This window comes from Megalops cyprinoides, chromosome 23 (assembly GCF_013368585.1).
Source record: "Megalops cyprinoides isolate fMegCyp1 chromosome 23, fMegCyp1.pri, whole genome shotgun sequence".
Taxonomy (NCBI): Eukaryota; Metazoa; Chordata; class Actinopteri; order Elopiformes; family Megalopidae; genus Megalops; species Megalops cyprinoides.
In genome coordinates this window covers 11,242,713-11,263,786 of record NC_050605.1, presented here as the reverse complement: position 1 = coordinate 11,263,786, position 21,074 = coordinate 11,242,713, and the positions used below count along the sequence as shown (strand labels likewise).

Below are 21,074 nucleotides of genomic sequence, written 5' to 3'. Positions count from 1 at the left end.
TGTACTACTTTGTAAGAAAGGAATATACAGAGGAGTATACAGAGGTGCACAAAATCATGGATTTACACAGACAGAAACAAGCATCCACATAATGTTATGTCATTTTCCAGTTAGCGATTAGTGATCTAAGTAGCAGGCCCAGTGCTATGGGGGTGCTTAGGGTCGCATCAAGCCAATTTGTTCATTTATCTGTAAACCAATTAATAATTTGATAGCTGCTTACTCTGTGCCAACCCAAAATGAATGCTTTTCTGAAATGCCCTCCTCTTGGAAACATTAGTAATCATCTGGCTGCACATGGCAAAAAACATTGCTGATGTTAGGAGTGAATTCAGGGTGGAAGGGAGGTGGGCGTGGTCATGACTGAATTGACAAATTGTTCATACATGTTGGGTGAAGACCAGAGCTGATTCTCAGAGACCACAGTGGATCCCCTGCAGAGATCTCAGCAAACGCATCACGACCGGGAAATCTAAATGCATTCACACTTGATGGAATACGGCATCAGCTTCCTCTCTTTGCACCTGTTTTGAAAAACATGAGCTGAGTACTCAAAGGCCCATTTTTTCCTGTGTTCACTGCATCTTATCTGACTTTTGCGTGAAAGTGTGATTTTACGCCATTTGACTTCAAAAAAGGGCTAACCCTAACTGGCTCCACGGAAGGAAATGTGCAGCGCTGGTTGTTAACATCATTTCCATAATTTCCGTAATCGGCTGTTTTGATTTGTCACGCTCTACTGCACAGAGAGGCGTCTCAACTCATAGGACACTTCGCCGATCGGAGTGTTTTTCGTGGGAATTGCATTACCTGTCATCTGCTGAGAAACAAAGCCACGTTTCATATGCAGGATTTCAAATTTATGCAAACAGCTGTGGAAACGGATTTCCTTCAGTCTTAACGAGCCTTTGATGTTAGTCTCTATCTTGAGAGGAGAAATGCGGGGAAATTCCACGCTGGCTAACGTAAGTCATTAATGTCAGTGCCTCTTGGAACAAGCAGAGGATGAAAGGAGCTACAGTCCATTATGTTGTTAGGAGGTTACTGCAACCATGGTGTGGTCTCATTACCATTGCTCAATGAATTATTCATAAGTCAAGCATTAAAATTGGCAGGGATCAAAGGTGACAAATGCCATTAAAAAGCTATGATTTTGGATTAAATACTTAATGAACACCTCTATAACCTGATTTCTCACCTGAAGGCTACTCAAGATGCTGAAGCAATTTCATACTGAATTAAAACCAGATGGTCTTTCACTCTATTTGATTCTTGTAGAGTAGTTATTACAACTGGAGTTGTAAGCAGGAGGTCACTAGTTCAAATCCCAGCTGGGAAACTGCTGTATAAAATCCATATTGCTTCTGTAAATATACAAGTCTTGTTACGGATCTTTATCAAGATGATGATGCTGATAATAATAATAATAATAATAATAGTAAATGTGTTTATTGCTCTTTTGCATGGCCAGTCTTCAAAGACACAAAGCCATTGGCTTGGCCAAGCTTTCTGTTTGGTGGGAAAGCTGACTGGGAGACTTTGATCTCCTGCTGGTTGTTGTATTTTGAAACCTTTGGTTGCCCATCCTGAAATCACATATTGTTCCTTGTGTGTGTCTGCTATGCAAATACACTTAAACAATTCATTTTGAGGAACAAAAGACAGCCCAGCTATCACCTTGTTTGTGCCTCTGTTCTTTTTAAGGCTTTGAGGTTTGGGAGTTGAAGGATTTTTTTTCTTTTATATTTTGTACAGGGGGGCACACGTTTATTACAGCATTCAAATGATCTGTGGTCCCCAAAACACAAGCTGAGCTAATCTACATTCTTTTCTCTCATAAACCCCAGAGAAAGTCGATTGTTTTCAGAGTTTATCTAACAAATGTGTTCACATAGAATTTGCATGTTTAATGTGGCAGCCTAACAAATGCACACACACACACACACACACACACACACACACACACACACACACAGAATGAAGGTGATGAGGTGGGTGTGAATCATGCATGCATACACACACACACACACACACACACAGTGTATTAGTGCACTTCACCTTGTTGATCCACAGTTGACAGCTGCTGAATATGAGATATGAGATGCAACAGCTGATGTGACGGGGGTGAGAGTCAGAAATGGAGTGTGTTGTTTTGTGGAGCCCACAGGTGTCTTATCACACTTATCCAAGTGCATTGTGCTCTGACCATTAAGAGAGTGAGAGAACACCAGTGAAGAGGAGAAGAGGGACACTAAGACATCACTGGAGTTTTTTACTATTCAGCGTGTATGTAGAATTAAAATCCACAAGGGCCCCATCATAATTGCTCAAAAATGCTGCTACCATTTATGCCTGTTCAGCTGTAAATTTAATTTAGGCAAAGGTTGACCAATAACCCTGGAGCCAAAATTAATCATTACATTGCAACGCTACAGTATGTATACATTGTGGTACACCCACAACCTCCATTTCAAGCTAAATGAGTTACAGTGATCAACATAATAATATCCTTTCAAGTGCTGCGAAGATAAAAGAGATGCAAAGTACAGAAACCCCCTGAACGGAACCTAACATGTTTAATTCAGTCACTTAATGTGATGAATCTTGATGTAAAATGGAATTCAATAGCCACAGCAAAACACAGCCATGACCTAAGAACATGGATGAATTTGTTTAATCTCAGTATAGCCACAGTGTGCATTGTCCTTAACATTGGGTAAAGTGTTGCTGACCAATTTATCAGTCAACATGAACAGAGTGTTCCCTGAAATTCCTGAAAAAAAAGGTTTTCTAAGAAGAAGGAAAAAGGTCACACTTGTGTAAATCTGAGAGTCAGAGTTAACAAAAAAAGTGTGTTGCATCTTAGACTGAGAGGCCCGAGTCAAGACAGATAATTAAAAGATAATTATTATTCAGATAATTCATTACTTGGAATGCCAGGTCAAAGAAAGATGTAGTTTAGTCTGCAGTCTCTTTTTTGTGGAGGTAGCAGCAAAGTGCTTTTAGAAAATCTTGTCTGTTGTGCTTTATTGCTGTGTGAAGGGATATGGTGGTTCAAAAATAGATTACAGATAGGTGAGTCTATTTAAATGCAGGATGATTTCAAGTGGAGATGCTATTAAGATCTGAGAAAGCTCCTCAGCCTTTAGTAATAATTCTGTGTCTGTAGCTTATGGGCATGCCCCCAAACAAGAGAGGACACTCTTTTTTACTTTCAACAATGTGGATTAGAATCAGTTATATGGTGGCTTGCAAGCCGATTTTGTGCATTATTTAAATCTATATAGCATAGAGTTGTCTTGGTGATTAACTTAATTATCAAAGATTATTTTTGATAAGGTATGTTCAGACGTATATAAGATCATAGCAACAGTAAATTACAGTAAAAACAGTAAAGTAAATACTGTACAAGGAGGTACCACAGGTCTGGCTTGTTATTAAGACCTCCTGGTTCTACTGTGCCAAGATTGTAAATCTAATAGACTCCCTATCTTAGAAATAGACTCTTTTCATATCTTCTTTGTCTGAAATGGATACAATATTAACAATATTAACAAATGTGAGCATAGAATATTTTGTGATTAAATTATGCAAAGTGCCTTGGGACAAGACCAAATGAATGTATTATTGTTTAATTTACTGTTAACAAGGTGCGTATCAAACTTCTCAGATAAGTTAAGTTAAGTTAACATCAGAGTCCTGCTAATATGAGTTTGAGATATTTGAACACACTGCATAAAAATCTTTCTAGATACATTTGAGTATTTGATGATTGTGCACTTCCTTATTATGTCCCTGAACTCTGTGCAGATTATTTTCATTTTTAGAATGTATTCTTTTCAGTTCCTGATATTGTAAAAACATGTACTTGCAGTGATTTTCCTTGCAGAAGGCTGAATATAAAAACATTCAAACTGATAGAATCTGCTAAATGTCAGCATATGAATATGACATTAGATTTGTTTATCAGAGACTCTAATACAGATCACCTTACATACCTTGTAATGGTTTGCAGGTGATGTGAAACAAGGTGATGTTGCAGTCCTGTGGATGCCAACAAATTGTAAGAATAAAAACTATTGAAACTGACAGAATGTGGGTAATGGAATACTAATTGACAAGTGGTTTATTGAAAACTGTTGTTGTTACTGCTGTTTGAAACTGTCATTTTACCCTACTTTCTCCTATAAACTACGTGTTTCCTTTCCAAAGCTTCTTTTGCCAAAATTTTGGGATTATGTTCATTTGTTCATTCACATGTTCATTCCTTGTCAAATAAGATCCATTTGTGCATTGTCCTTTAGTATCTGACACATAACTCCAGTGATAATTGTCTACTAATAACGTGTATTTGGAGCTACCTCAGAATTACTCAGAATGAAGCATTAATCCAACAATGTTACAAAAGTAATGCCAGAAGAATTCTCAATCGTTTTAGCAAATCTGGTCCTTAAACCTTTGGCTCAAAGTGAAGCAGAAAATTGCCATTGCGTTGTCTGTCTGGGCCTGTGACACAGCAACAAGCAGGAGCTGTCCGTTAAGCACGGTGCTGAAACCTGCTCCAATAAACACAAAAAGTAAGAGCCAACTCTCTTGAGTGGCAGTATAAGAGCACGGTCAACAAACAGCTCTGATCAGTGACTGCTGAACTCCATCATGTCCAAATCATGTCTGTGTGTGAGGTGAGTCCCCCTAGGTCTCCATAGTCGTACCCAAGCACTCCTTTTCATGGGGTGGGGGGTTACATGACGGGTGATGGGAAGTGAGGCGGGGGGAACAGTGTCTCAGACACAGGTCTGATTCTGTACAGCAGAACAGTACTGGACCCCTCAGCTCCACTGATGTGGCCTCCAAGATGAACCTCACCACCACTCCCTGTACTGTCAGGCTTTGACAGAGCTGACCCAGTGTTAAGGAGCTGGAGCCAGCCCTGAGGACAGCCTCTGCCCCGAACAAGCCCCACAATACTGGACAATGCTAATATTATATACAATGATAGCTAGATAGATAGATAGTTAGATTTGACAATCATCCTCTTACTGCATGTATCATTTCATACTGCAGTCAAATAAATGGACGCGCTGTGAGAGGGATTCATCCCTAAACTGGCACATCACCAGAACTCCGCTTAAAAAAATGTTGTTTGGAGCTGCATATGTGGCTAATTGAGAGATTTCCAGAGATTTATCTCCAGCTAAGGTTCTTTGGACCTTGTTACAACTGCTTGTTTCAGATTACTCCTGTCACTGACCCCTAAGCTGCTCGAGAGTATTAACTCCGAAGTTAAATAGCCTTGCAAGACAAAATGGCTACAGGCATTTGGCAGAATAACATTAAAACAGCCAGTGGGATTTTATTGTTATGAAATATCCTGATGAAAAGCATTGCATCTAAAGAGATGTCAGTATTATTGACGAGATGGTAGACAAATAAATCACCCCCCTTTGTGATCTCTTCTGACATCCGCATGCCCTCAACAAAAGAACTCAGATTCAATGCAACTTGCCTCCATTGTATAGACACAACTCATAGGTCAGGGAAAGATAATTGTTGCCAAACACTTTCACTGTTTGCGCTTAGGGCACAATTTCTAGAGCATCTGGGACACAAACAAAACGTCAAATAAATGTCAGGACAGGTTTGCTGGAGCAGGCCAGGGGCTGAGGCAGACAATACTTTTGTGTCCAGGGGTGTGTTGGAGAGGCTGTGAAATGAGCAGCGACAGCGCTCCAGACCACGCCATCATCCCCACTTCATTGAGGGGCTGTTTTGCATGTGGACAAAAATGGAAACTGCGGAGACAGAACGTACATCTGGCTGCGAGATGCCTGCAGAGCTGCACGTACGCGCACATACACACATGCGCACACACTTGCGCACACACACACGCATTTGCATGCACGCACGCACACAGTCATGCACATACACGCACGCACGCACTCATATGCATTAATGCACAAACACACACACACCCGAATACACACATACAGGAAAAGCAAGTTGATAGAAAGCAAACAGTGGGGCCCTCAGTGTACTCCGATCCCCTCCCAGCCCCCTAGATTGGGTCTGCAGAGAGGGTGTTTGGGCAGTGGAGCATTAGAATGTGTGGAGAAACATCTTTCTCAGCCTCCCTGCACAGGTGGAGGTCAGCCATGAGCCACTGCTCCATGGAGGGAGGCAAGAAAGAGGAGCGACTCACAGGAAAAGGTCCATCCTTGTGTGCAATGCAAATGCGGACAACACGGCAAGGTGCTACAAGCTTACAATTTTCCAACAAGAGGCAATTTCCATGCCATGTCAAAAAAGTATATTTATCATGACTTGCAAAACCCTTTGGGTGCTGCTGTTTCTTTTCTACAGAAGTTAGAGATGAAGTGGAGTGTTTTCCAGCTTCAAAACCTGCGGTCTGTTTTGTCAAATTTTCTACATTTGAAACAACGTCAATCCCTGCTATTTAAAAAGAGCAATAAAACAGAACTCTTGTGCCCAGAACAAAGAAGCATTGTCTGTCTGTGATTTACCAGTGTAGATAGAGTTAGGCTGCAGGATAAATCACTTTGAGACTCAATTGAAAGACACAGGCTACAGGGGAATTTGTATCATAATTGATGTGTAACGTTCAATCAATCTTTGCACTAGGTCTTTTTCCATAAAAGTCGGACTGTCTTGGGTTGTTCAAATTAAAATTCCATTAAGCAACCATTTAAGTCTTTCTGCCATGAACTGAAATGACATTTCATTACAATTATTCTGTAAAAAGTCAGAATGTTTATTTTATATTGACCCATGTATACACCAGTACCGCAGCTCTTACAAGGCTTGATGTGTCCAAGTAAACACTTTCCCTGGGTATTATTTGTCCCATCAAAGCGCACCAGGTGCCTTCAGAATACCCTCCCCTACCAACCCTCCCTCGCACACCAACCCGACCCTCTCCAGCTTCCCCACTCAGCAGGTGGACAAGAAGAGCTGGCAGTCCTGGTCCTAACGGAAAGCTTGTGAGTCCTTGTCCACTTGTTGAGCTTAGGGCCACAACTACCATTCTACCAGGGATCTAAAATAGAATGTGTGTTCTTTCAGATGGCATATACTATGGTCACTATAGCCTTTTTAACGCATACAGCACAGACTGTATCGGCATGTAGAAAGATTAGATGAAAATTTCACACAGGAGCATATTTTTGTCCCAACTGACAAGGTTGCTCTCTTGTCCAGTCGGCAGGCTTACTGTTTAGCTAGCTCCAAAGATTTCCTGTCATTCTGACAAAGGCATTTTCAGCCAAGAGGGCACTGTACGGGAGTTCAAAAGGACAGGTGCCTGAAGTCAGCCAACGGGCTGCCCTTTTATTCAGATCGCTCCAATGATTTCCTGTCCGGCTGACAACAGAATTTACAGCCAGCTGAAGCCTCCCGTTAAACTGTAGAGGTAAGCTTCTCTTTCACAGTTCGGTTGGAAAGGTGGTATGTGAGAAACTGGAGAGAGGGGGAAAAGGAGGACTGGGAAGTGTCTTGTGAAACTGGCAGCTTTATCTGGGCTTGTTTACACCTCCCCGTGGAAATATGGCTGATAGAATTGGTTCACCCTGGCAGCAAGAGATATTTTCCTCATGTGTATTCCTTTACAAGCATTACAACGTAACAGTAAATGTGGAAATACCTCTTAATGTTTGTTAGCGGACTCCATAACACTAGTGTGCAAGGTAACACCTGAAGCGTTCATTTAGTTCCTCATAGATTCTCAGACTCTACATAAGGCTGAGGTATTTTTGGATGTCATAGAATGTAGCTGCACTCTGCTACGAAATTTTGAATTTAATGTGACTTTCAACTTGTGGGTTACTTGTTAGCAAGCTGTATCACCTCTTTTGCACTTGCACCTAGTCATGGAGTATGACGTTTTAGGGTAACAGCTTGTACTTGTGAATCTATGTCATCAGTGTTCTCATCAGTGTTGAGTGTTTCTGGTTTCACGCTGTGTTTTGCTCTCTTTTCTGCACTGTACTTGTACCCTCTAATGCACTTTTTAGGTTGTCCTGGATAAGGATCTCCTAAATAAATGAATAACTGGATAAAGAAGAATGACAGTTCAAGGCAACCCACAAATTCCTGTATATTTGGCACAGCAAAGTGTGGTAAAACCAATCCATAAGCGAAGAACAGTTGAGGGTGTGTAAAAGGATGTGTCCACTGGCAACAGGGAATGTAGAAAAAAGTTGGTGTGCGGGCCGAAAGTCAAACAAGAGCTCTTTGCATTGCAAACCAATGAGTACTTCCGAATCCGCTCTTGCCACGTGTCCGGCCTAATCTCTGGAGAGCTGTGGCGGCGTCGCTTGTAACTGCATGTCACATCAAGCTAATACCCTGGCTCGCTCACATCCACTTCTCTTTATCGCACCCACGCAGGCCCGGCTCTAATCCCGCTTCCTGTCGGCGGCATTACCCACAATCCCCATTTGGTCATCCCCGTAGCCCGAGGGGGTTGTCCGAGTTTCTGCCGCCAAAATCCCAGCGCGTGCCTCCGCCCTTCTCGGCCCCTCCGCCTCTCTGATGTGAGTTGCTCCAAAGCTGAGAATGTGTTCCGTGCTGTAGATGCACACCGAGGGAATGGAATACACCCAGGTGCACAGAGATCCACATACAGAAACTAAACTCTGAGTTCAGACAGAAAGGACATCAGCTCAGGTGTCCTGCAGAAATCAGCACATAGATTTGTCAGAGGCACACAAATTATTATTTTTGAGAGAGGCACATAATTACTTTCAATTAGCCCACGGATTATTGTTGGTATTCATTCTTGCACTCTGTGAGATTTTGAGGGATGTTTTGCAGGGTTTTGTGCAACAGACAGGCATGCTTGGGGATTCTTGTGCTCAAATATATTATTTTGTCATGTTGGTGAGAAATGCATCACTTTGTTTAAAAGCTGATCTGGGTGACTCTTGATCAATAATTTTTCTCACTATTATATTTTAACACTCATGTTTGTTTAGGCAAACCATACTCATACCAAGTCAATGGCCCAGGAAGAGGTGTTTAATAAATTCACATTATGTCTTATCAAGTACATTCATTGTGTTTCCAAAGAACCAGTCTAGTTGTCCCTTACAACTGAATGGTATCAGAAAAAGATGTCTCTGGTGCAAATTGGAGATGTTTGTTACTTTCCTCTGGTGACAGAAGAGCAGAAACTAAGTCTCTTTTGAAGATTTTGTCTGTGACCCATTGCACTGCTGTATCATAATATTGAAGAAAAGTCTTGGGGACATTACTAATACTATGATACTAATACTAATACCATTACCACACAGTGGATTCACTTGCAACATTACGTCTGGTGACATACAGCTTTCAAAGCAAAGCGATTTGACCATCATTCATCTGTTTGTCATTGTTGCCCACTCAACTTGACACGCCTATTGTCATGACATGATGGATCACAGGAGGGAAACTTATGTTTCTGGTAAGGATGTGACAAATTACAATTTCCTGAGCAATATCAGGAGCACCACAATATTCATGAGGTACATCTGGGCTGGATGTAATGTGTGGAATTATTTAGGTATTTGCATAATTGTCCTAAATTACTGGCGTCAGGAGAATTTCCTTCATAATACCCAATGCATGAATAATCAATAGGTTTCTAATTGACATAATCTTAATTAACCGTATTTCCATAAATTTCAGGCAAGTCATTGTTATCATAGCTATTTTACAGTGAGATCTAGTGACAATACTGTATTTTTATGTTGAAAAACATGCACTACCTTGCATAAAAAACATTGTGAAAGTTATCTGCTGTATTACCTGCAACAAGAGAAAAGCATGTAAAAAACAAGCCATCTCATCGACAGTGGACCACAGCATATGTCCACATTGTGAACATAATCACTGTGTTAAGGACCTAGCAGGTGGTTCAGATATTGAGAAGCCCAGCCAAGATTGCACCCTCTTTCTCAATTGCCTTCGACCATCCTCAGAACACTCTCATGGCTCCATCTCTCCCACCATTAGAGGCAATAACAGAAGGTTCAAGGAAAATCACCTCCAATGTGAACCGGATTTCGAATGTATCCGCAGGTCCATCACAGCAGAGAATGCACTTGTAGCTGGAGGATGTAAATTCAGTGATGGTTGTCCATTGGAATTATATAAATTCAGGTTTTTGAATCACATCAGGTCTTCTCAATTTAAGACTGATTAAATCCTACCTCTGGTTTGGAAGTTTTCTTCAATTTGCTTGTGTTTTAAAAAGAACGAAGTGACCTGAATGGATCTACTCTAGATGTACATTTCAATTAAGCTTTCAAGGTTATCCCTGTAGCTCCAAACTGGAGTCAGATCAATATGAAATACAGACCTCTGGGGAGACCTTGTCTCTCCATTCATCTTAATTGTGCATTCATTACCAAACCAGTGAAAACCAACAACACCCATGTTTCATTATCAGTTGTAAGACAGGTAAAAATGCAAGAAGTCCAGTCAAAGCATTAATTCAGGGGATGAAGACAAATCAGGAGCAATCTTTGAATCTGCTCTACAAATCACTAAGCTACAACATGCTTTGTCACCTATGATGTTGATCAACCACCTCCCATGAGCCACTTCTTCACAGTACAGTCCCATCACACCGATGGTGAAACTGCTAAGGTTGACTCGTTAATTATGTAAAGCTGAAAAAGCTCTGCTTTATGGTGTGCCTGTGCCGAAACCAATGTGTTCCCTGCTGTTAATGAACTGCTACAAGGGATATGGGCTGCAGTCTGAGTTACTCCGGGGTAACCGCAAAGAGACATCTTGATATAAGATGTTCATTACCTTAAGCTGAGAGATGCTTCGTCTTCTAGGCAACACTAACCCTGGAGGGCACTCGGCAATTAATTCAGGTCCCATCTTGGAGTTATTCCCCATAGTGTATGTAGTTTATGAGCTTAGTGGATGGCTTAGAGTGCATGCATTTACTTAGGTATTCTGGGGTGTTTATTATTTTTATTATTGTTGTTGTTGATGATGTTGTTGTTGCCAATGTTTACTGAAAAAGACATCAGTCAAGAGTAAAATGGAAAATTGGCAAAATGGCAAATTTTGCCATGTGCCATTGGGCTACTTATAATATTCAGCTGAATACTTGTAAACATTTTAGCTGTCTAAGTCACACTAGCAAACAGTGCCTGCTAAATATACTATACTAAATAAATAAAATTAAACTAAAACTAAAAATAAATGACACACATGACATCTCACAGAAAAGGAAATTTTATAAAGAACAACACTGGCACTTAAATTGAGATCTTAAATTTCACAGATATGAATGGCTCTTAAAATCAACAACTCTGTGGGAGACTTGCATCTTCAATTCATCTGGAAGGCACAATCAATGGATTTTTAATAAAACTTTCATCTACCTTTGAGCTCAAAGGAAATTTTATTGTAAGGGTCCATCTGCGTATTCATTGCATTTTGAGTCCAAGCAGTAGCTCTGCCTGCCTTCCGGTTCATGCCTCCGACCTGACTGGTCAGCTGGCTGTAGGGGGAGGAGTCTGTTTTGGGAAGCCCAGCCCCATCTGGCCTGTAGAAGACAAAGCACCTTCCTCAGCCTGGCAAACTGAGCGTGCAGCCTGTTTGTGCGAAAAGCAGCCTGATTTCCATCGTTATTCAGGGGAGCCCCGAATATGTCATACAACTCAGCTTAAAGGGGAGAGGATACATAAATAAACAAGCAAGAGAAACACTGCAACTCGTTTCCTCTTTTATTTTCCAGTACAGAGGATCCGCTGAGGGTTATTGCTAGCCATTATTCTAGCAGTTTACTTCGGCTGTGCTCGCAGGCGGCCTGCGTTTCAGCTGAGGCGGAAACGGTAACGTCTTGGCTGTAAAATGAAGGCGTGGACCCCCTTGCCTTGATGGGGGTGCAACACAGAGGAAGGCCCATGGGTGCGAGAGATCATGAGAAGCGGCTTCCTACAGGGAGCCGAGGGGAGGCCCACGTGGTCCCACGGCCTCCGCTGGGGGTATGTGTATTCGGAGCAATGGCGCTCCAAAGTGGGGGGGGGGGTGTTCGGGGGGGACTCTGTTGCCATGGCAACGAACAAGGATGTTTGTGCCGGAGCGTATCCCTGTGCGCAGCCACGCTTCTGCTCGCGCCCGTCGCCACAGCTGCCGCCTCCACCTCCACACGGCTGTAATAGAAAATTACCACGGTTCATGCTCCGCTGTTTGCGCGGAGCGAAGGAAAGGTATACCTTTTTTCCACGCAAGGATACCAAACAGGGCTTTTCTTATTCTGATAAGAAGTTCAACCTGGCAGCCTGCTGCAAATTGGGGCAGACATATATTGCAGTACAGGAGTTCACTGAAAATCAACACTCTGGCAGGAAAGTCAGGAGTCTACAAGAGACCCACAATAAAAACCTCCTGGCAGAGGCTTATGAGGGGTGGAAGGAACAAAAAAGAATAAAATCATTTCAAGTTTAATAATATCAAATTTAATAAGATGGAACTGAGTTAAATTGGGCCACGAAATAAATGAATAGATGATTAACTGAATCTTTTTCGGTATTCAATTAAATAAAACAAATCCAGTAAAATAAAAACAGAACAGTTAAATTAAATGGTCGAGTTTCCTTTTATCGGGTTACCTTGCTGTTCAATTACAGTCTCCATTTTAATTTGTCTGCTTGCAACTGCGTACAGCGCTTTTATCGGGTTACCCTGCAATTCCCTCCCGAGTGTGCATTTATCACTTTGACTCAACATGTGCAAATGTGTCAATCACTCTGCCTACTATGCAGCATCAAAGAGCTTGATAATTTCTCTAGCTTGCCCTGATCAGCTGACCCAGCATGGGATAGCTTAAAAGAACACTCAACATGGACAGCGACTGTATTTTTAATATACTACCATTTTTATTAATTCAGTATTGGATTTATTTGAAGAACCTTCATTAGTTCATATTTTAATTTATTTGGAGGTGCAATAGAATTCCATTTAATTAAGTTTGATATAAAAATTAAATCATTTGATTATTTTTGTTACATCAGCCCTAACAGAATATCTTCCTGAAAACAGAGATTATGCTCTATCTGAGTTCAGGCCCCCTCCAATTAAGAAACTATAGGGATTCCCTTTTGGTCCGTGCTTGTGAGGGTCAGGATTAACTCTGGGAAGGGCACAGTGATTGAAACAGTGGAGTGTTTTTGTTGAGGCAGCATTTACTCTCCTTTCTGGGAATCAAATTAGCCAACTAACCTGATTTGGATGCGGCATGACTCAGATATTAAATCAGAAATGCTTCGATTCATATCAGCAGAACATACACAAGCCTTAATTAGGTCATGCACTCCTCTGTTAATTTACAGAAAAAAAAGATGGGGATTTTTAATTCAAAATCGTTGACACAAAGGCCGATGCTATTACCATTGTTATTTGATTATATTAATTTTCTTTTTCTGGAAGAAAATGAGAAATTTTATAGAGCTTCTATGCACCAAAAGTAATGTTATTAGTGTCAGTTTAATGGGATACTATTGATTCTTAAGAGCTTTCTGTTGTGTGATTAAATCAGGCACAATGTGTAATAAACAAGCTCGATTATTTTGTATGGTTGTCACCATCAGCATTACAGTTTCTACAGGGTGCGATTATGCATGCCCTTACCCATATGTGATGAATTTCGGAGTAGATGTTTAATACATGTCCTGCCAGAGCCCTTTTTTACAATTGTGAGAAAGATTTAAGAAGCAGGGCAGATAGCATCCACTCATGTGATGTGCACCAGAGCAATATCACCCCAACAAATAAGATGTAGAATAGATGTCTTAACCGGTGCATTGTTATATAAAGATCAATACTGCTTATCTGAATATATTATTTCTTCTTGCCCACTCCCTCCACACACACACACACACACACACACACACACACACACAGGCACATATGTAAGTGGGTATAGACGATACTCTATGGACATGACTCCAGTACTCCAGTGCATGTCTATGTCACCTCCCTGAAGACAAGATAAGGGGTTGGTTGAGATGAGAGAAAATGTCACATCTGGAATGTGAATCCATGATTTCCCTGGAAGTTCAATACCCAACCCCTACTAAAAATCACAACGACATACATATACATATGCATATACGCAGTGTGTCATTCACTGCTAATGTGCAATGTACAATAGGTGAAGCATGGCAGCCATTTTGCACTGGATGATCACTACACATCAGCTCGTTAAGTGGAGGACAATTAGGTGATCAGATTTAGTTTTCCATGACTCAGACATATGCTGGCAAAGATTTGGACCGACCACTTCTTACAGCATATGTATTGGGATCAACCCCCCCCCCCACCCACCCCAAACTCAAGCGTCTTCATCTGCTCAGATGCAGGTCGTCACAAAGAGCGATGGGGTCCTGTCTACACCCCTGCTACTTAAGGCGCCATGTCATTCTCGGCAGCTCAATCACAGTGCCACCTTACTGAGATCCAAAGTGCCGAGGGGCTGAGGTGGAGGGAAGCCATTGCGAAAACCCCATCAAATTCAATTGCACGCATCCACAATCGTGTCCAAACCACATGAAGTAAAACAATTTCGCAAAACGCTCGTTCATTACGCCATCCCCCCGGGGCGCCCCGCCGCTGCTCTTCACTCTTCTATTTCAGCCCCCGCTGCAGCGATGCATTATGGGGTCGCGCATTCCATGTCCTCCTCCTCCTGCCGGTCGTTCATTGCCAAGACTGTTTCTTTTTTATTTTTTTTTCTACAGAAACGGGGGGAATGAGCATTCCTCTGCACGCTGCCATGATCCTTATTACGTTCATAAAATATTCAAAATGTCCTCCAGTTCGCCTCAGTGGCTTTGTTTGCCCTTTAGTAATAATTAATCCCCCCAGCCACCATTTCTCCACCAATAAACAGGCGGGGGTGAGGTGGAGAGTAGGCAGACACGTGATGTGTGAACAGAGGACCTTTGGCCTGTGTCATTTATTTACACATAAATATTTATCTGAGAGAATCCAGTGCACTACCCTTGGAGCAACAAAGGATATGTGTGTATCACAGTAATATCATGATATTTCCATATCTTCAGGTTTTACTTTCTAATAGAATAACTTACTCTCCATGAGAACTGCGGTTATGGTTATTTTTGGTATATGCAATGAACAAAAATATACAACTCTATAAAATATAAAACCCTCGTGTAATTTTGTTGTTTGATTTTTTTTTTCACGACAAGTAAAAAGCTCAGTGTGTGTTGGGTGTTTTGTGTTTTGTGCCTTCAAAGTGCAAACGCTTGTTTCCTTTGCAAAAATGCTCAAATGTCATTGACTGAAATTGGTTTAAGCAAAGAAAATGACTGTTCAATTCAGCAACACCGTTTTGAAAGGCCTCATTAAACCGAGTCTATTCCAGTTGTCTGGTGTCGTGCCAAATTTATATGGAGTACTTGGCATATCCAGTCACTGGCACTTTCCCACTCTGTAAGCTCCACCAGAAGACAGCTGTCCGGTATACAAACCATGCACAATAATAATGCATATCTTTGTGGCAGCTTAACAACCCTACACAGCTACAGCAATGCAACCTGTGGGTAATCATCAACAGCATATTTCTAGAGAGGCCATTTTTTGGTGGCTCTTACCCCAATCTCACATACAGTAGCCTGCCAGCACCAGCAAATGGTTGATTAATTAGCCAATACAGAGCAACCTGTCTATACTCTGGGTCACCATAACAGGACCAGTCACATTGGCTCCAAAAACTGTTCAACTGCACGGCTATTGGTGGAGGATGGTTGTGAGCCAAGGGAGAGACGTTACATTACGTTATTAACATTTATCAGACACTCTTATCCAGAGTGACTTACATAGGTTAACAACTTTTTACATGTTACCCATTTATACAGCTGGGCATTAACTGAGGAAATTCTGGATTAAGCACCTTATGCAAGGGTACAACAGCAGCGCCCCTGCAGGAAATCAAACCGGTTTTCGGTTACGAGTCCTGTTCCTCAACCACTATGCCACACTGCCACTCCCTGCTGCCCCATTGCTGAGCTACATATCAGTCCAGACACCACATTAACATTAACCCAGCAGGTGTTCTTGTCCCGTCAGCCTGAAACAAATACGATTATAGTAAGTTGCAGCTGCTCTCTTGTCACTGTGTCTCTTCCTACCGCACTCCTGTTACTCCGGTACGACCAGCAGGGCAGATCCCCATTCATTTGCGCCGGAACCTAGAGTTAAAGCTGGCTTTGGTTGCTCAATCATTTGGCTCCTTGTGGTGCCAGAGCTTCATAAATTGCCTTAGGTAGATACGTTTGAACAGACCCAGATCTGACAGGTGGAAATTTGAGATAATGGGGAAACTGACCATCTTTGAGGCGCTGTTCTCGTTTGTAATAATCAGCAAAGGGAATACATTGTGCGTTGGGTGTTGATCAATTTTCAGGCTTCGCTGATCCTGTTATTTGGACCTTATCTCTACATGATTCTTGGGCTCAAAGCACCAATGTTCCCCTGGCCACTGCTAACAGTGCCCAGTTTCAGGGCTCACACCCACCTCGCATTCGGCAGTAAGCACCAATTCTAACAAGCAGGATTAATCACAGCAGCAGTGTTGTGTCAGGTCAAGCCTCATGTCCCACTAGTAGCATGCAGGAGATATTTACACAATGTCTGTCTGACACACAAATCCACAGACAGTCAGGGTTTGTAATCTAGGATGCTACTGTTTCTGCTCCCTCTTCCCTGATGGACTGTCTCACTTCACAAATGCTTCTCACTGCTCCAGACATATATTCCCATACAGAATGCTACATACGCCGACCTTCATATAATCAGTACAGTTCCACTTTGGATTATATTGTGTCCAGCCTAATGGTTCTGTGTACATGATGTAAAAACTCTCTGTCCCAATGACGTGCCATCTCACTGGATATTTACAGTTGGAATTTTGGGCAGATAACTTTTCTCATGGGCAATGCAATGGCAGGAAGCTAACCTGCAGCCTTCTGGTCCTGATTCATAAGCATGCTGTCACACCGCCTCCCAGTCTGGCCTCTCCAGACTGAGTATGATATAGTGAGCTTAGCTGACACGCAGCATGCGAGTCTGCCCTTCGCACTTGTAAAACTGACCTTGGAGCAGCAATACACTTGTACTTGATCTCTTTCAGTATTTACCCTGCAGCTCACCGCAGATTTAAGATACCCAGGATACCCCTGGAATGTATTTGACTCTAGCAGCAGGGCCTTATAAACCTGGTGACCTTTATTGTTGGCTTGGAAGCTAAGATTTGCTGACTGTTATGATGGCTAATCACATTCATACATGGGTCTAGTCTGTGGGAAAAAAAGATTAAGGTAGCAGGAGGAGTGAAACCAGAAGGACTCTTCAAATGAACACTACAAACATAACCATTACATATGATGCATTATTTATGGGACTTTTATTTAAAGAAGAAAAATGCATTTATATTCAAAACTTATACGGTCTCAAATTTCTCTTTCAGTTTCTGCAACCAATGCAATGACCTTTCCATGGCAGGATGTGATATCCTGCACCAAGCAAGATGTACTCTGAAAATATAGCCGTCATCTGTAATATAGCCGCCGCCTGTAATGTAGCAGTCATCTGTAATATAGTGCTGACCCCTCTGAATTTGAGATGCCATGTAGGATCAGATGCCAGGAAAGGTAAAGGTCATCCAGATTCAGAGTTCAAAACGTCCTTCATGTCTGGCACTAAAACAAGGTGCAGTGTAAGCATGTTGCAGATTCCTTTGTTTACTTCCACAAGAACCCGCAGAGCACTGGTCTCACAAGGTCAAACCACCACAGAGATGATATTTTTGTCTGTTTGTCTGACCCTCCACAGCATCACCTCACACCCCCCCCCCAACCCCCCGCCGCAACCCTCAACTGATCCTCACAAAAACTTTGTAGTGAAGCAAAATCATCCTCACTTTTACACTGATGAGACACCTTCAGCAGCTCAGCCCTCACAAAAGGCACAGCTGCTGGTACAGTGTGCTCATGGCCCCCCGCTTGTCTCACTACTTGTTAATGGATATTAAATAAGGCCAATAAAGCGCGATACTCCCCTTGACAATAGAAGGGACATGATTTATTTGGGAACAAACATCTGCTGTCTCGCAAAGGCCAAGAACATTTTTTTGGGGCGTTGTTGTGGGACACTCGATGAAGGCAGCCAGCAACGTCCACCTCTACACAGCCTGACCACAGTTTTCACATTCTCACACCATTCCTATGACTTCCTAACATCACAACACTGTCAACGATATGTTATGTGGAAATCACATAACAGCAAAGAAATTAATAATTTTTTTCTGATGAGCAAAGGCAGGCATGGCTAAGTAGGCTAAGTATGTACTACTGTATGTACAAACACAACCCTTCCCCTGGAAAATGTTGAATCCCTCAAGCTGGTAGAGTGGTGTCCCTGGACTAATCAGAAGTGGTTCAGCAAGGGCAATTTCAGGTCGAGTGTGAAGCCTTTTCGGTATTGTGCAGCAAATGAGACTTGGGCACCGCTGTTCTTGATATGTTCTTGTCTGACGAGTTATGTAACTGCCTGCGAACAATGCATTACATAAGCCGCGGAATACAGTTGAGCAATTCCCACTGACGCCCGTGAGCGTTCGTAGCAACCGCCGACCGTTGCCACCCGAGGTATGAAGTAATCTAAAGTCGGAAAAACAAGTGCTCTCCGCTGAATTGCCGTGTTGTTTGTCTGGAGAGTGACACTGGCAGGGGGGTATGCCTGATGCATTTACAGGGTGTTCTCCTCTCAGATCACACGCACCGTGTGCTGTCTGTGGGAAAAGTCTCTGCTTGAAAAAGCTCAATAGCCCGCGCCACTGATAACAATGAACCCAGGCTCCAAGTCAAATGAGATGGCTCATGCTTTCACTACAGCTGGAGATTAAACAATTTGAGGAGCTGAGCTGCCTTCAGTTGAAGCTATTCTACACATGTACAGTGGAATCTGAATGTATTTCAGATCTATAAAACACTGCTCTAGGTTTCATGACAGCTCATTAATCCAGACAATAGTGCAGTTCATTTTCAAGGGCTACATTACATCTTTATAAATACCATACCTGTGAAGAAAGCGACAAGACATATTGCGGGAGAGAGAGGAAAACGCAAATAAGAGAGCTTTGTTTCTTTTAAGATAGAATTAGCAGTGCTTAGAAAATCAATAGTGTTTTGTTTTTTTACCTTAAGCAAGACGAGCTAAAGATAAACCCATCACATCTGAGAGATGGAGCGCGAAAGACAGAAAAAGGCACACAGGCTGAGCTGTTTAATCTGATTGTATGGACCAGAGGGATCGGTTTCCAAGGGATGTAGGCAGCCGTGAAAAGCTCTCAGTCGGCAGCCCCCCCCTCCCTCCCTAACACCGCAAGCACACATCGTGTTCTATTCGGCATCAAAAAACCTGCCCACCTTCTGCTTCTCTTAGCACTATAGCCGTAATGCAGTCATCCTACTCTGACCTGCTCACCCGGCACCCTGACCCAGGAAATGTGGAAATGAGTGGCAGAAGGCATCCAAGGGGTAAACAATGCCACATCCAGGGTGGCACCGGGATGAAGGCGAGGGTCGATACTTCACCCTACTTCACCCCCCGAAATCAGCCAGGCGGCACCCAGCACCCTCACCCCTTTCATCCATCCCACCATCTGTGGAAACCCTTGAGCAAATGCAGACGCTTACCTGGAGCCCGCCGATGTCCTGTTCAGCACTGCTCCGGATCTTCTCGGCCTCAAACACTCAACTGGAAACAAACAGATCAAAAAAAAGAAAACGTGGTTGCCTCGACTAGGAGAAAGGAGGGGATAAAAAGAGGAGCCTCGACCCCGTTGCTGCTGCTGCTTGCTGCTTGCCGCTCTTATCTTCTGCCCTGCCTTGAGGGAGACGGACGCATGGCGATGTATTATCCGCCGTTTTAAAAAAAAAAAAAAGAAAAAAAGGACAGTAGATTTATCTAGTGCTGGGCTATGTGACAGGGAGAGAGAGAGAGAGAGCGAGGGATGAGAGTGGTGGAGGACGAGGAGGAGAGGGGAGAGACTCGACTGTTTAACGGAGCATCGTCACGCGGCAGCTCCTTCGGAATCCCTCCAGTGAGAGGCCCTGCATCACTGAGTCCTTGCCCCTGATTGGCCGAGAGCTGGGGGAGATGCCTGCTGTATGGAACCTGGCTGCGGTAGACTAGGATGACCCCTTCCTTTCGCATTAGCCGCCCCTCCTGTTCCCGGACCCTCCGGGGGGGACCCATGAATGACAATCAAGGACATCAAACAAGCATGTTTCCTTTTGGGATGTGTCGGGGGGGCAGAAAAGGGACAGGGAGGTGTGCATAGCAACCCTCCGGTCTGCCTTTGAAAACACACACACACACACACACACACTGGAGCAGACCCCTGAGAGGGCCAGCCTATGACATGATTTCTCCGGGGAGAGTAGGCAGGCAGCATCAATAAGAGCACATAGAACCACAAACACTGGCAGAGCATGCAAGGCCAATTGCCAATTAAAAGGATGCACTGTACTGTGATATGAACCTGAGGCTCAAAGCTCACATGTTTATGAGGGATATACAGCCATGTCAAATTTCAAAGAACAACAATTCAATTTTAGATAGTAAACTTAAAATTTATACCAAACTGAACAAGCATGGTTAAAAAATAATGTTTATACATACACATATGTTAACTTGCTTAGTATATATAAGCTCAATAAAGTATCTACCTATGAATGAAAAAAATTCATAGGAACGTACATTTGCACACTACACGCTACAGGATCCATTTTCTGATCATTTTACTACAGACATTGTGTAAAGTCTTCTTCCTTCTTCCTTGCAGCAAAAACACTTTTTGTGACTCCAGTTCATGGTCAGCCTTAGTGTTTTATAAAAGTCAATAAAGAATTCGATAGGGATTGAACATGAATGTGTGGAAAGGTTACAGAGAAGCTTCAGAAGCAGAGGTCTGGGACCTTTTTCTTGTTCTTCAACAAAGCCCAGGGGCATTCTGGGAAAAATGC

The 21,074-nt window shown here is 42.7% G+C and overlaps 1 protein-coding gene across 2 annotated transcripts in view; it reads right to left on the bottom strand.

Moving 5' to 3' along the window:
• LOC118770553 (synaptotagmin-1) overlaps positions 1–20,173 on the bottom strand; it is a 191,405-nt gene extending 171,232 nt beyond the window's left edge. For both annotated transcript variants that reach the window (XM_036518294.1, XM_036518298.1), the window contains exon 1: positions 19,743–20,173. The gene's annotated coding sequence lies outside the window, so the exon portion shown is untranslated. The remainder of the gene's footprint in view (positions 1–19,742) is intronic.
• Between the last annotated feature and the right edge of the window lie 901 nt (positions 20,174–21,074).